The sequence below is a fragment of the Lithobates pipiens genome, unplaced genomic scaffold, assembly GCF_037356315.1.
Source record: "Lithobates pipiens isolate NorthernLeopardFrog02 unplaced genomic scaffold, aLitPip1_a1.2 Scaffold_8, whole genome shotgun sequence".
Taxonomy (NCBI): Eukaryota; Metazoa; Chordata; class Amphibia; order Anura; family Ranidae; genus Lithobates; species Lithobates pipiens.
In genome coordinates this window covers 507,730,542-507,744,339 of record NW_027507903.1, presented here as the reverse complement: position 1 = coordinate 507,744,339, position 13,798 = coordinate 507,730,542, and the positions used below count along the sequence as shown (strand labels likewise).

The following is a 13,798-nucleotide window of genomic DNA, read 5'->3' as shown; positions in this document are numbered from 1 at the left end:
CGGTGGTTAAGAATACCCAATCACATGCAAGAAAAATAAAAAAAACAGCATTTTTGCTTGCACATGATTGGATGATGGAAGTCAGCAAAGCTTTACCTCTTTTACTAAGCTCTGGAGCAACTGCACTTTGTAGAGTGCAACTGCACTTGCAAAGTGAAAAGCCTAGTTGCCTTTAGTAAATCAACCCCAGTGTGTTTTGAACGCGATACGGTAAATATTTAGGAATATATTTTAATGAAAATTGTTGTACCCAGAGCTTAAAGGATGCCCAGCTAAAAACTTTTTCTAGATTTGGGTAGAGTTGGTAAGGATTAGAACCCCTGTCAGATTTGGCTGCTAACTGTGCCAGATTGCAAATCACCACTTCCTGTTTAGTGAAACGGTTGTCACGATAAAAGCAAGGGAGCACATATCTGTCAAATGGAGCCCCAGATAACAGTAAAAACAAAGAAAGTATTGGCTGCCCATACATGTACAATATAATAGGGCATTTCATTGAACAGAAGAAATGGTGTATATTGCCATTGTCAGGTATTCGAATTTGTGTCACCCACCAATCTAACTGTCTTTGTTGCACTGGGTGATAATCTAGTGGACACCTGTAGACATGGCTAGAGGAGAAATATCTAGTGAAATAGCAATTATTTTTGTTTTTTGTAGTGTAGGCCAGTCCTGGAGGTGTTTGTATGAGACTCCTTTCTCCTGCTCCACAACATTAACATAAATACTTGGGTGACCAGAGCATGGCCAGATTTAGAAAAGAGTGCTCATCAAACTTGGGACCAGTTCCTCAGTTTAAGTGAATATATTACTAAAAATATGTATTTTTTTCGATAGAGTCGAAAAAGGACAAATCCCCAGCCAGTTTATTTTTTGCCATCTGTGTACCATTGGGGACATTTTCATACACTTCCTGTGCCAGAGACACAACAGAAAGTGAGAGGAAATGTCTGAAAGTGAAGGGAATAATACTCTTATGCCCCATACACACGGTCGGATTTTCCGACGGAAAATGTGTGATCGGATCATGTTGTCGGAAAGTCCGACCATGTGTGGGCTCCATCAGACTTTTTCTGTCTGATTTTCCGACGCACAAAGTTTGAGAGCTGGATCTAAAATTTTCCGACAACAAAATCCGATCGCATAAATTCCAATTGTGTGTAGACAATTCTGACGGACAAAGTGCCATGCATGCTCAGAATAGACTAAGAGACGAAAGCTATTGGCTACTGGCCCATTTATAGTCCCGACGTACGTGTTTGACGCCACCTCGTTCAGAACGATCGGATTGTCCGACAACTTTGTGCGACCTTGTGTATGCAACACAAGTTACGGCCAAAATCCGTCGGAAACAATCATCTCCAAAAATAGTGTACCCATTGGAAGATTTCCTCTCCCATTCTGGGGACAACCCTAAAATGTGGGATTTTCCCTCACTTTCTTTCTCAGCGACATTGGCCTCCCTCCAGTACAGATAGTGAGGTGAATCTCTCCAGTGGGAAAAAAATTTACAAAAGGTATAACCCTTCCTCACTCTATGCAAAGGGTTAAAAAAAAAAAAAAAAAAAAAAAAAAAGGTTTTGCCTAAATGAAAGATAGAAAAGATTATTCAATAAACAGTAATGGTTTTCTCTGTTGAAAAATGATGTTCTAGAAAAAAAAAACACTCAAAACGATGCCAACTAATTTTGAAAGATACTTCTACATAGGTACAGGAGATATGCATGCATATTGTGTGCAATTTAAAGTGGCAGACTTAGCTGCCATTTTTCCTCTTCTTCACTGTTATGCCCAGGTTTCTAACGTTCCTCTCCATTGGTCAGCCACTTTTGACTGAACTTCTGCCCTTGCACAAAGGATTTAGTGTCAGTTCACCAGCGTTTTTCTGCACTCTAAGAAAGCTGGGACACACAGAAAACAATTGTTCTGTGTGTCCTATTCACACGGCAACACAGACCGAAGCTGCGCTGCAGTGAGCTGCATTTTATTGTAGCGCACAGGACAGGATTTCATGTCACTGTACAGCAGTGCATTACACTGCTATGCAATGTCATGAATGAAGTGTCACTTTTGTGCACTTCAAATAGCTTACTGTGGCTGGACAACCCTTACGATTTAGTGTGTGTCAGCGGTCCGGGGCAGTATGAACGAGCCCTTTACATTATCCCCAGCAGCTGGCTGCATTCCTTGCATCTTAGGAACAAGGGTACACGCCACACTGCATGTTTCACAGGCATTATTTTGAAATAAAAGTGCGATAGCGTTTTTTAGCAAAGGAATCATGCAGAGTTTCTTCTCTGGATTTACTATCATATATTTTTTTCCATTTTTAAAGGATAACTAAACTCAAAAAGAAAAATGTATTACGTTGCCGCTTAAAAGTCTTTAGATATGGTGGCAGTATTTATTTAGGTTAAAGCAGAGTTCCAACTGCCCCCTCAAAAAATTTAAATTCAGCAGCTACACATACTGACTTTCAATATTAGGACACTTACTTGTCCTGGAGTCCAGAGTTGTCGGCACCGCAACTGATATTTCCATAGGCTGTCGAGTGCTGTCGCCACCCATGTCGGTAATGGAACACGGAAGGGAAGCCTTGCGGCTTCACGGCTGGGTTTCTTACTGCACATGTGCAAAGTGTGCTGTGCTCTCCTACTGGCCCAACAGCAGGGGAAGAAGAAGGAGGGGGCTGCACTTCTGACGTACCTGGCCGTCGCGAGGTCCGACGGAAGTAGGGATGGGATACCTGTCAAAAACTGGTGCCCGCTCCCCCCTCCCCCCCAAAAGGAGGGGGGCGGAGGAGACAGATAAGCAGAAGTTTCATGTTTGGGGGGAACTATGCTTTAAGAACATTTTTAGCAAGTACAAAAAATACCGCTTGATTTTGCCAGGAAAGCAGTGTCCTATCCCTTCTTGTAAAATAAACTGGAAGCAAAAAAATGTTATCTTCCTTGTGTAAACTCTTAGACCGGGTTCACATATATGCAAATTGGATGCGGATTTCCCCACATCCACTTATTATTATTTTATTTTTTCACAAAAAGGATTATTATTATTATTATTCAGGATGTATATAGCGCCAACAGTTTATGCATTGCTTTACAAAATAAAAGAGAGACAATATAGTTACAATACAATAAAATACAAGAGGATTAATTCACATGACAGGAGAGTGTGACCGGCTCTCAGTAGAGCCGGTTCATACAACTCTAGGCTGACTGCGGTTTTAAAAAGGTCCTGTACGTCACTGCCTCCTATTCAGGTGTGAATTCAGGCAAAAATTTGTACCTGATTCGCACCTGAATCGGTGAACAGCGCCGGGCTGATGCTATGCACCGTATCGGCAATGTATGTGAACCTGGCCTTAATCCCATCACCCCCATGTAATGGAGATCAACAAAGGCAGACACGTCTATAGTCCAGGCTGGCAGGCAGCCATGGCTTCCTCTATCGATACAGTGGAGGAGTGAACCTAGCCACTAAGGCCGCGTACACACGGGCGGACTGTTCGCCCGACTTAGTTTGTCAAACAATCCGACAAACAGTCCGCTCAAAATTTGCATGAGCGGACTTGACCACACACGATGAACGAACAGTCCGCTGAAAGCGTGCGCGATGACGTGAACGGCACGTACGACGGGACGAGAAATTCGACGTCCAATACACTGCAATGCAACCTTCGCCGTGTAAATCCTTTCTGAGCATGCGCGAAACTTAGTTTGTCGAACAAGCCTACACGCGAGCAGACTGTCCGCTCAAACTAAGTTTCAGCGGACTGTCTTACGGGAATTCCGAAAAACTTTGTTCGTCAGACTGTCCGCTGAAACTGTCCGCTGAAGCCCACACACGAGCGGACTGTCCGCTGAAACACTGTTCAGCGGACAAAGTTGGGCGAACAGTCTGCCCGTGTGTACGCGGCCTAAGGGACAAGAAACGTGTTTATAAGTCTGGGGAAAAAAGTAATCCATCTGCTGTATCTATCGATTTTGATATGCTGCAATTTATTACATTTGTTTTTAGGTGTGGATACACTTCAATTTAAGTTCCTCTTTAAGATCGATAAACAGACATGTAAAAGAATGTTCATTCCATTTTTATAGGAAAATTCCAGTTTTATAGGTCTATTTCTCTGTCAATGTCAATCTGATGCGAGGATCACAATTAAAACAAAAAATTATCTGTCCAAACTCTCTTAAACCAATAAAAATGAAGATTGCTCTAGGCAGGTGCTTAACCCTTTGCTCCATGGTTGTCAGACTCACGGTCTTTTATTTTTATCTACAAAATGGAATAAAAAAATTACATGTAGTTATGATTCACTAAATTTGGGACTAAAAAATTTTGAGCATAGATTGATTTAGCATACACAAATTCACTAAGACCAGCATTTGTCAAGTTGTAACTCCTGACCATGTTTGTCTCTGGTAAATGTGGGTCACTGCTGCGCTAACAGGTCCTTTCAAATGGTGTAACATGAAGGATCCTAACCGCTACATTTTGCCACTTGCCTGAATCATATCCCTGGGGGTATAACCTTTTTAATCCTCTTTAGTTAATGTATTGGTGATCTTTACTTAGGCAAAATAAACAGAGCAGTTGCCAACAAAGAAAGGTCAGACTTCCTCAGTTACTCTCTGACCTTGGGGTCATGGCCTTTGTTCACATCTCAATGGGAGCTGCTCTCAAAGGGCCATCACAAAATAAAGAAGTAATTTAGGCACGTGTAGTGAGACATTCACAGGGTACTGGGTTTACGGGAGCTTAACCTCTGTTTTTTTCACTTTCTCTGTCTGCTTTCACTTTTTAAGCAGTAAACAGGAAAAGTTTGATAAAATGAGGTTTTATGTACACCTATATTTTAGTTTCCCAACTTTATTTGACAGCTGGTGGAGAGCCATGCTAAATATAAAAATGTCACACATATAATAATGTATTATTATTATTAATAATGATAACACAATTATAATAATATTTAAATATTTGTAAAATCGAAACTTTTTAGTTTTGGATAGATTGTGGAAGGGTTATTGCTGTCAGCATTCCTACTGGGTAGGTTTACCCTTTATAATTGTCCTGGTGACCATTGTCTCCCCAACAGAAAGGAAAGGAATTCCAAAAGGTTTAAATTGTCACAAGAGCAGAAGTTCTGGCTTTAAATACAATCAAATTAAAAAAAGACATCTTTGCGCACTTTCTAAAATATTTTCCCAAAAAACAGCAAATGTGTGGACATTCAGGGTATCCTACATGCGACAAGGAGCTGGTTGGGCACTGCTCTTTAAAAGAGGCATCTGCAGGCTACCATCTCATAGGGTCAAATTCCTTCACAGTCCTTCACCCTTCACAGGGTGTGTTGAATAAATTATTATAATTTTTTTTTTGTATTATTTTCATTTTATTTTTTAGAGAAAGATTTGTCACGTGTTGTGATAAGCCTGGGTGAATAAATGTGCCTTGAGCCTACCACCATATAGAGAGGGTGCTTCCCAGATGATGGATGGAAGTGATTTTCAAAGGGCGGGTGCTGCATGATGGAATGTACAAGATCCAAAAGGCTTTAAGACAATTTTATGGTACCTGCAACTTTCCTTTCTCTAAGGGGCAGAGAGGAGCATGTGGGAAAAATGGGTAACCAGAAGTTCTCTGAGATAGCTAGGGATTTATAAGTAGGCAAGTTTTGAAGCATATCCTCTATTTAAATGAAATAATTGGGATAGTGTAGCAGTGATGGGGTAGGAAAGAGGGACATCTTTTTGCACAGAGTACTTATAGGACATACCCCTGCCATGCCCCCGATCACACGCATCATAAAGAGGGTGCAAAAAATTATCACTTTACCCCACTGTTAACTTATCATTACTACTTGGTTTTACTTTCTAACACTTAAAAATAATAAAAACAATATTATGAAGACAAAAGGTACACTTACGTCATACCTAAAAAAATGGACAATGTAGGAGGAAAGCAGGGAGTGTTGGGAGCTGCGGCTATGTGCAATAACCCATGGCAAAAGGATGAGTTATTTTTATTGGTCTATTCTGCAACTGGTTGCTCTATACACAAAACAGAACACTTTTATAATCACTAGGAAAGGCAATTCAAAGACCAATAATGATTTTTTTTTTAACTTGTGTATGCTACCTGCTTCTTGAATGTAAATTATACTGGTACAGTACCTAAAAAATAATCAAATAGGAGGTGTTTAGCTGTGTAGAATTGGTAAACAGTGTGTGTGGAAATGTGACATAGTACATTGCAGCCGATCACATTAAATCACGTTGAATTTTAACCTTAATAAATTGATTCATTTGAAATAACAACTCTTGAAACAGTCCTGTTAAGTTGTACAAAGCCAAAACCTACCTCTGTGCACATCTTGACGTTGTCCATTTTGTCCTCATTGTTAGGTTGATCTGAAGTTTTTGCAGATCCTATATGTTAAACAAAAATAGATCAGAGAAGGCTCAGCTTTAGAAAAAAAGAAACACATTTCTGTAGATGTTTTTAGCTTTTGAGGCATTAATTAGATGTAGAAGTTTTTTGTTCATGATAACATGAAAAGCAATGTCAATAGTGACTGCAACACTATTTGCCGCAGATGCGTAGGAACAAAAAAAATGCACTGCAAAGTTTTTGTGCTACTTTCTATATTGCCCTTTGCATGTATACCATTCCTTCTTATTAGTGATTAATTGAACTGAGTGGCTTCCATTTTTTTTATTTGTTTGATTTGGTACAGCAACACTGGGGGTAGTCACCTGCCTTGAGCAAGCCTGGGTTTTGGGTGTGTTACTGTGCCTTCAAAGAAAAAGGGGCTGCCACAATGAAAGCCCGCTCTCATGTATTCATTGCTATGAATATGTTCAAAATTGAGAGTTTAGATAGTTTAGATTTAGGAACTGCACTTTGCACACATGTCTTGATGTGGTAGTGTAGCTTCATGTGTATTTTCCAGTTTATATAACAAAACCTATGACTTTAACCAAAATGTTTGTAGTTGAGTATTAGACTTGTGTTAGCCACTGATTAAGGCTGCATTCACACCAGAGCGTATCGTTTTCAGGTGTTTTTACCACGTTTTTGCTGCAATTTTTTACAGGTCAAAAGGTCACCAATGTAAAAAGCAGAAAATGCCTGTAATCTGCCCAAAAAGAAGGTCATGTACTTTTTTGAGCCTCAGGCGTTTTGCTTTAGGCAACAGAATGCTCAGATGTGAACAGGGGCCTTTTAAATGAATGGGATTTTGCTTGTTGGGCATTTTTGAACTTTTGAGATGAGCGTTTTACAAGAATTTTTACGAGCTGAAAATGCTCAGGTGTGAATGCAGCCTAATGCACAATGTTTGGCATTGTAGTAATGCCTTTTATTGGCTAATTTAAAGTATAATTCAAGCCTGGAGAACTTTTCTCTAGTTTAAATAGTGTAGTGAGGGATTAGAACTCCCTGTCTGTTTTTATTGCTATCCAGCACTCCATTAGAGAGATCTCCTCTCACTTCCTGTCCTGGTGAAACTGTTTTTCCAGACAGGAAATGAGGGAAAATCTGCTAAGGGACATAGAGAGAAATACAATTCTGACAGAGATTCTAGCCTTTCCATACTTTACGAAAGAAAAGCACTTTATTTCTCTTTGTTTGCTCCTGGAGATTTCCCCTCACTTCCTGTGTGGAAAAAACATTAACATCAGGACAAAAAAGGAGAGGAGATCTTCCCAAAGGAGAGCCAAAAAGCAATAAAATGTTGACATGTATGCTTGATACTTTATACTGCTCCTCACAGTATCCAAAACTAGTCAAATGTTAAGGATAGACATATACTTTAAGTGTACAATTTCAGAGCTTCCTGTGGCTCCTGTATATAAACTGTGTAATACCTTAGTAGAGCACCTAAGAAAGGCCCCTAACGTTTGCATTTCTAATAATTCAGGCTGTCCAATAAAGGGTATCACTTAAATTGAGACTCCAGAATTTACCCGAGTATGCCCACTCAGATTTTTTAATTAAAAAAACCTCTATACATACCATGTCCCTGCAGTTTTCAAGCTTGTCCAATGACGTCCTCAACACTTCTTTCTCTAACAGCAGCAGGGATAGGCATCCTTCCAGGACTGAGCCCACCTGCACAGTGACACGTCCCTTAGGGAGTTGTATAAATGACAGGTTGGGCTCACAGGAAAATGGCAAAATGATATAATTGTTGTTTTGCCTGGGAAGAACTGCAAACACTGGGCCAAGGAGGACAAGGTACTGTGCCAGAGTGTGGAAAGGGTAGATAAAACTTGGATTTGTTTTTTTTTAACATTGGGGAGGTTTCAGCGATTTAAAAATAATAAAAATGAAAAAAAAATGGAGTTCTACTTTACAATCCAAACAGCTCAAAGGTTGAAACAGTTTAAGCTGAACACTGGGCAAAATGTTTTTTTTTTTTTTTTTTACCCATGCAGTGGGGCTGTGCCCACATTGCATAGGTTAAATGCTTGTTTTTTTTTTGTTTTTTCTAGGGTAGCATACCTAATCCTCCGATCCTCCCAGCACAAGACCGGTCTGGCACCCCCATGCTCCAGTGGTCTTGAATAGTGGACTATTCCTAACGTCATCACGCCCAGAGAAGGCCTCATAGACTAGGAACAGCCCACCACCGGACTGTGGGGAATGCCGTTTTCTGAAGGATTGAAAGATCGGGTGATCATACTGTAAGCTTTCTGCTCACCCCTAGACAAAACGAGCAGTTGACCTGTGCAGTGCAAACCCCACTGCATGGGAAAAAAATCTGCCCGGAGAGCAGGTTTAAAGTCTAATTTCCCCTTTTGCAAAAACACAATAAATGCACCCAAGCTGATTAAAGAAAATGTGAATTCATTAGGTTTAAGCATTGGACCAAAATAAAAAATACGTAGGTAGCTCCAGCTAGAAGAATCCTTGAATTCAGTAAGGGGGTAGTTTGGGTTGGGGTACTGCAGGCAGTGACCACATTGCATGTTACACCATATATATGGGTGTAACTTGAAATATGGTCAGAAAGGTGGAGTCTTTAATTAATCCGTTTGTGCTGATTAGCTGGTGGTGAGTGTGCTTTGAAATTGTTGTACTAGACAGTAAAAGGAGTCTGTATAGCACATAGTAGACAATGTCATGAAACCTTGCAAGCTAAAAATTGAAGGTTCAGACATAAGGCTTTTTACTATTTCTACCATCCATGAGACCGAAAGACTGTCTTTTTCCCCGACGCTCTGTGGTTTCAAAACCTGATCATGACATTAAAAGCAAGAACGGGCCTGTTGAAGAAATGAACTTTTTGCTTTGCATCCAAGTATGCAATTTAAGCCTGAACTCTTAAATGAACTTTTTAAATCACATTTATATTTTATTAAATGCTTGCACTTAGACGATTTCACAGACTGGATATTCATGTAAAGTTAACTGCTATATCATGAGATACAGTGACATCACCAAGCCACAATCCTTATTATGGATGGCATCTTTATTTGTAAACATGCCATAAGTCATTTCACTGTGAACCACGGACATCGCCTCGCCACAGATGTGGGAAGCCATATTGAGCATCAAAATCATTCTCTACAAGGGCAGCCCACAGGTCATTAGAAGCTAGCGACACAGAGGAAAAAGATGGAGTTGATTTGTTTAAATTAACAAAGACTGTTCACCTTGCAAAGTGACTGTTCACTGAGCTTAGTATATAGGATGCAGCTGGATCACTGTAATCAACCAATCAGGCGATTTGTATAACTAGAACTTTCGTTTTGGATCCTGTGAAAGTTTAATTGCTGTCTGTGTCCCCACTGTGTAGGTTTGCCCTGTATATTTGTCCTGGTGGCTACTGCTATGTAAACAAAAAGTAAAGAAAACCCTCAGATTTTACAGTTGTCACCGGAACAGGAAGTGAGGGTAAATCTTCCAGTGGGGACACATGTTCCTGTGACAGCTGTGTTGGAAGGGAATTCCCCTCACCTTATAGAGATCTCATCCCAAGTCCAGTAGTGTCTTCAGGGCAGGAGATAAAGGAAAATCGACCCAATAGAATCCAGACAGCAGAAAAATAAACTGACAGGGGTTTTAAGCCTTCTGTACTTAATCCAAAAAAAATAAAAAAATGTGTCTATGCATACACTTTGCATGAACTTTGCAAAAGGAATAGCTTATACTTCTATAGTTAGTCCCAGAGTAAGCAGAGCTTAACAGAGGGACTTTATAAGTGGGGGAGGAATTAGGGTCTAGGACAGGGTTAAGAAGTGTGGTGCTAACATTTGCGCAAAACGCGTCTACCTTTTTGTGCCCTTTTCCATCTGTCAACCACTTGTCATATGATGCTTCAATAAAAGGACTTTTGGAAGTGCAGCCGCTCGGAACCATTTGCTTATGATAAACAGCATGCGAGTTGGGCTAGCACCTGACTAGTGTGTGTGGGGATTAACCAGAGACTCACTCACCTGGAGAGGCTTTTCTTGTTTCATTTTAGAAGTGTAGTGGGAAAGGCTTACCTCCTAGGTCGAGATTTGATTAGGTAGGTAGAAGCTGCAGGGTATGCTTCCAAGGATGGATCTAGGGATAGCATTGTCAGAAGGATCTACGGAGCTGGAAGGGTGTCTATCCACCCTAAAAAACTTTATTTGGGTCTTAGGGGAGGTAATTTATGTTATGGCAGCCAAGGGAGTGGGAGGTCTTTGGCATCTGGAAATCAGATAAGACATTTTGGTAAATGGGGCTTGTCTGATGCTATGGAACTTTGGTTGAAGTGCTTGCTTTGTGACTCGTTCTTAGGGGACTTTGTGGTGTTTTCAAAAGAAGGACCTCATGTTGTTGAGGTGTGGCTGAGTACAGTTCACTTTAAAAATATACAGTATTGGGACCAAAGACCCTCTCCCTGGATACTTTATTGTTAAAATGTAAGTTTATTGTTTTTTTTTTGTGGTTTATTAAAGTGCCTGCTGAGGCCAACTACAGTAAATCCATGTCATGCATTCTGGTCTTTTTTTTGGGTGAAAAAAGGGGCCCAGTTATTGGTGAATCCTTCAGCCAACAAGCAAATCAACCCCAATTTCTTAGGTGGGCAAAATTTGCAAATTGTTGGAAAATACCAGTGCCAGCAAAGGAATGAGGTTGCATTCTAAAAATAGCTGCCTAGCCCTAATAATCTGTTGCAGACGTTGATAAGATGTATTGCATCACACTAAGATGTATATTTCCATATGGGATTGGGAGAATTACGATCTTATCATACAGCCATATTTTGTCTTACTGTACATAGATATTTTCTACATATCTTCTGCTCTGACGTTGTGTTCTTTGCTCAGGAGAATGCTCACTGAAAAAATGTCTGACCCATCTCATAGAGGACCTAAATATAAATATGAAAGTTCTTTGTGACGTTATTGGAAGTAACAGCTGTGTTCAAATATAAAAAAACATAGCTGGACAAGTCCCAGGGGCTAGTCAACCATTGAGTCTAAAAAATTACAACTGATGCTGGTGTTTTTTATTAACCCCATCAGCTGTCAATGGAAGCTTATGTTCCTCATCCCTCCAAACAGATACACTGGAGGAGTAGAAAACATTGGTGGACTACCAGAAACAAATTAGCTCAAGGGGGTTGTATCCAGTGTGGTGTGGTCTAGTAGCAGCTGAGAATGGAAGGGGCTATGGTTGTATAAATCACTGAAAAGTTGGAGGGCCACAAAAGTATGGACTTTATGTAAACAAAAATTTCCTTGCATACTCTGCTGCTCTCCTGATGTATATGTGGCTTGTGTTGTGGCAGACTAGCAGTTAAAATCAAGTTAAAATAGATCCAGAAGCCATGGTGGGCAAAGCAACAGACTTTGTTTTCCAAGCGTATACTAACCTTTATTCTACTCCCTTGCCAGTGCTATGCCATTGATCTGCTGGTACCCAGAAGAAAAATAAGCCCTGTGTATAGTCAGAGACCATATAGTTGAGGACACTTTCACCACCCCATGTGACTATGCTGGGTCAGTCACTGAGTACCCTATGGTAAATACAGCCCCGGGCCTAAATATATCCCAGTTTTCCATGGGCATATAGTGGTTGGATCATGGGCTGCATATTCTAAGTTCCTTTCTATCTTAAAACATTTTCCTGCAAGGCCAGTTACACATGAGATGATATTAAAAGCCCACATCCAGACAATGCCTTGATCACATCATTATTCTGCAAAGCACATTATAATCAATCAGTAATGACAGTCTGCTTATTCAAACTACAGCCTTCTCAAAGCTTATCATGCCCAGCCAATCCTTCACCAGCATACATGCTGGGTATCTGAAGCAGCTGATTGTAGGTAAATTAGAAATTAAAACACACCCGTGCCAATTTCCTCCATCTCAATCAAATATCCTGAATTGATTTGCTCTCTGTTAGCCTTTAACAGGAAATGTATTACCCAATACTTTGCTGTTCTTTTCAGGTCACAAAACTACTGTCTGATTCTTGGCAACTCTTATTAGCGGAGTTGGAGAATTAAAGCGGATCCAAACCAAAGAGCAAAAAATGTAATATATTGCAGCTTACCAGTCCTTAGATGCGGTGCCTGTATTCGTTTTTCTTTTCAGCCTGTTTTCCTTCATCTTACTGCCAGTAACACACTTCTTGTCCTAGGGTAACAAAGGCCAACCAACTCTACTGTGTTTAGAAGCTTTGTTTCACCTTAGGACAGTAAGTGTGTAAGGACTACAGAACACTTCCCCCTGTCCTCTCCTCCATAGCTTGGGGTAAGGTGTTCTCTAGTCCTCACAGACTTCCTGGGAACATTGTTTGAGATAAGATGGCAGAGTGAACAGGACAGCACTAGGTTTTTGGCAAGGTCAACAGCTATCTAATTTAATAAATTGATATGTTTTAAAACATAAATGTATTCACACAGTTTGCATAAATCAGTGACTGTCAGTGACTGTCATTGGCCCAACAGCAAATCCAAAGCCTACAGAGTATGTTGCCAGCGGCAGGGTTTGTTCTTAAAGTTTGAGTAAAGGCTCAAGATTTTTTTACCTTCATGAATTCTAAGCATGAAGATAAAAAACCTTCTGTGTGCAGCAGCTCCATTTCGATCCTGTGATGTGCATGAGAGCTTCACCTCTCTGAGGACTCTCACTCTTCATTGGCTGGGGTAGCAGCGGGAGCCAATGAGGAGAGAAAGGGGACAGGGCCATTCTGCAGCTTTGTGTGTGAATGGGCACGCAGAGCACCAGCTTGGGAGCGATCCAGCTTGGGTGCCCCAAGGGCTCTTGGCAGGAAAGGGAGGGGCCAGGGTCGCCAGCGGAGGACCCAAGAAGAGTAGGATCTGGGCCGCTCTGTGCAAAACCATTACACAGAGCAGGTAAGTATGACATGTTTGTTATAAAAAAAAAAAAAACAAGCCTTTAATATCACTTTAAGCCCCGTACACAAGATGAGAATATGACAGAATACGACTTTGGAAACTATGTAATGTGTTTTATTGTATTGTAATGTATTATTTGGTTTGGTTTGCTACAATGTAAAGTAGTGAGCATACAGCTTGTATAACAGTGCAAATTTGCTGTCCCCTCAAAATAACTCAACACATGGCCATTAATGTCTAAACTGCTGGCGACAAAGGTGAGTACACCCCCAAGTGAAAAAGGCCAAATTAGACCCAATTATCTATTTTCCTTCATCGGTTTAATTTGACTCGTTAGTGTTACAAGCAGGGCCGGTGCTACCACTAGGCAAACTAGGCAGCCGCCTAGGGCGCACTGCCGCCTAGGGCGCCCGGCCGCTGGTGTTCCTACTCCCTCTCTCCCTTAGC

At 40.7% G+C, this 13,798-nt stretch overlaps 1 long non-coding RNA gene across 1 annotated transcript in view; it reads right to left on the bottom strand.

Annotated features, from left to right (window-relative positions):
• LOC143960588 (uncharacterized) overlaps positions 1–13,798 on the bottom strand; it is a 52,537-nt gene that overhangs the window by 13,180 nt on the left and 25,559 nt on the right. The window contains exon 2 of the long non-coding RNA XR_013270348.1: positions 6,364–6,431. This is a non-coding gene — a long non-coding RNA (uncharacterized LOC143960588). The remainder of the gene's footprint in view (positions 1–6,363; positions 6,432–13,798) is intronic.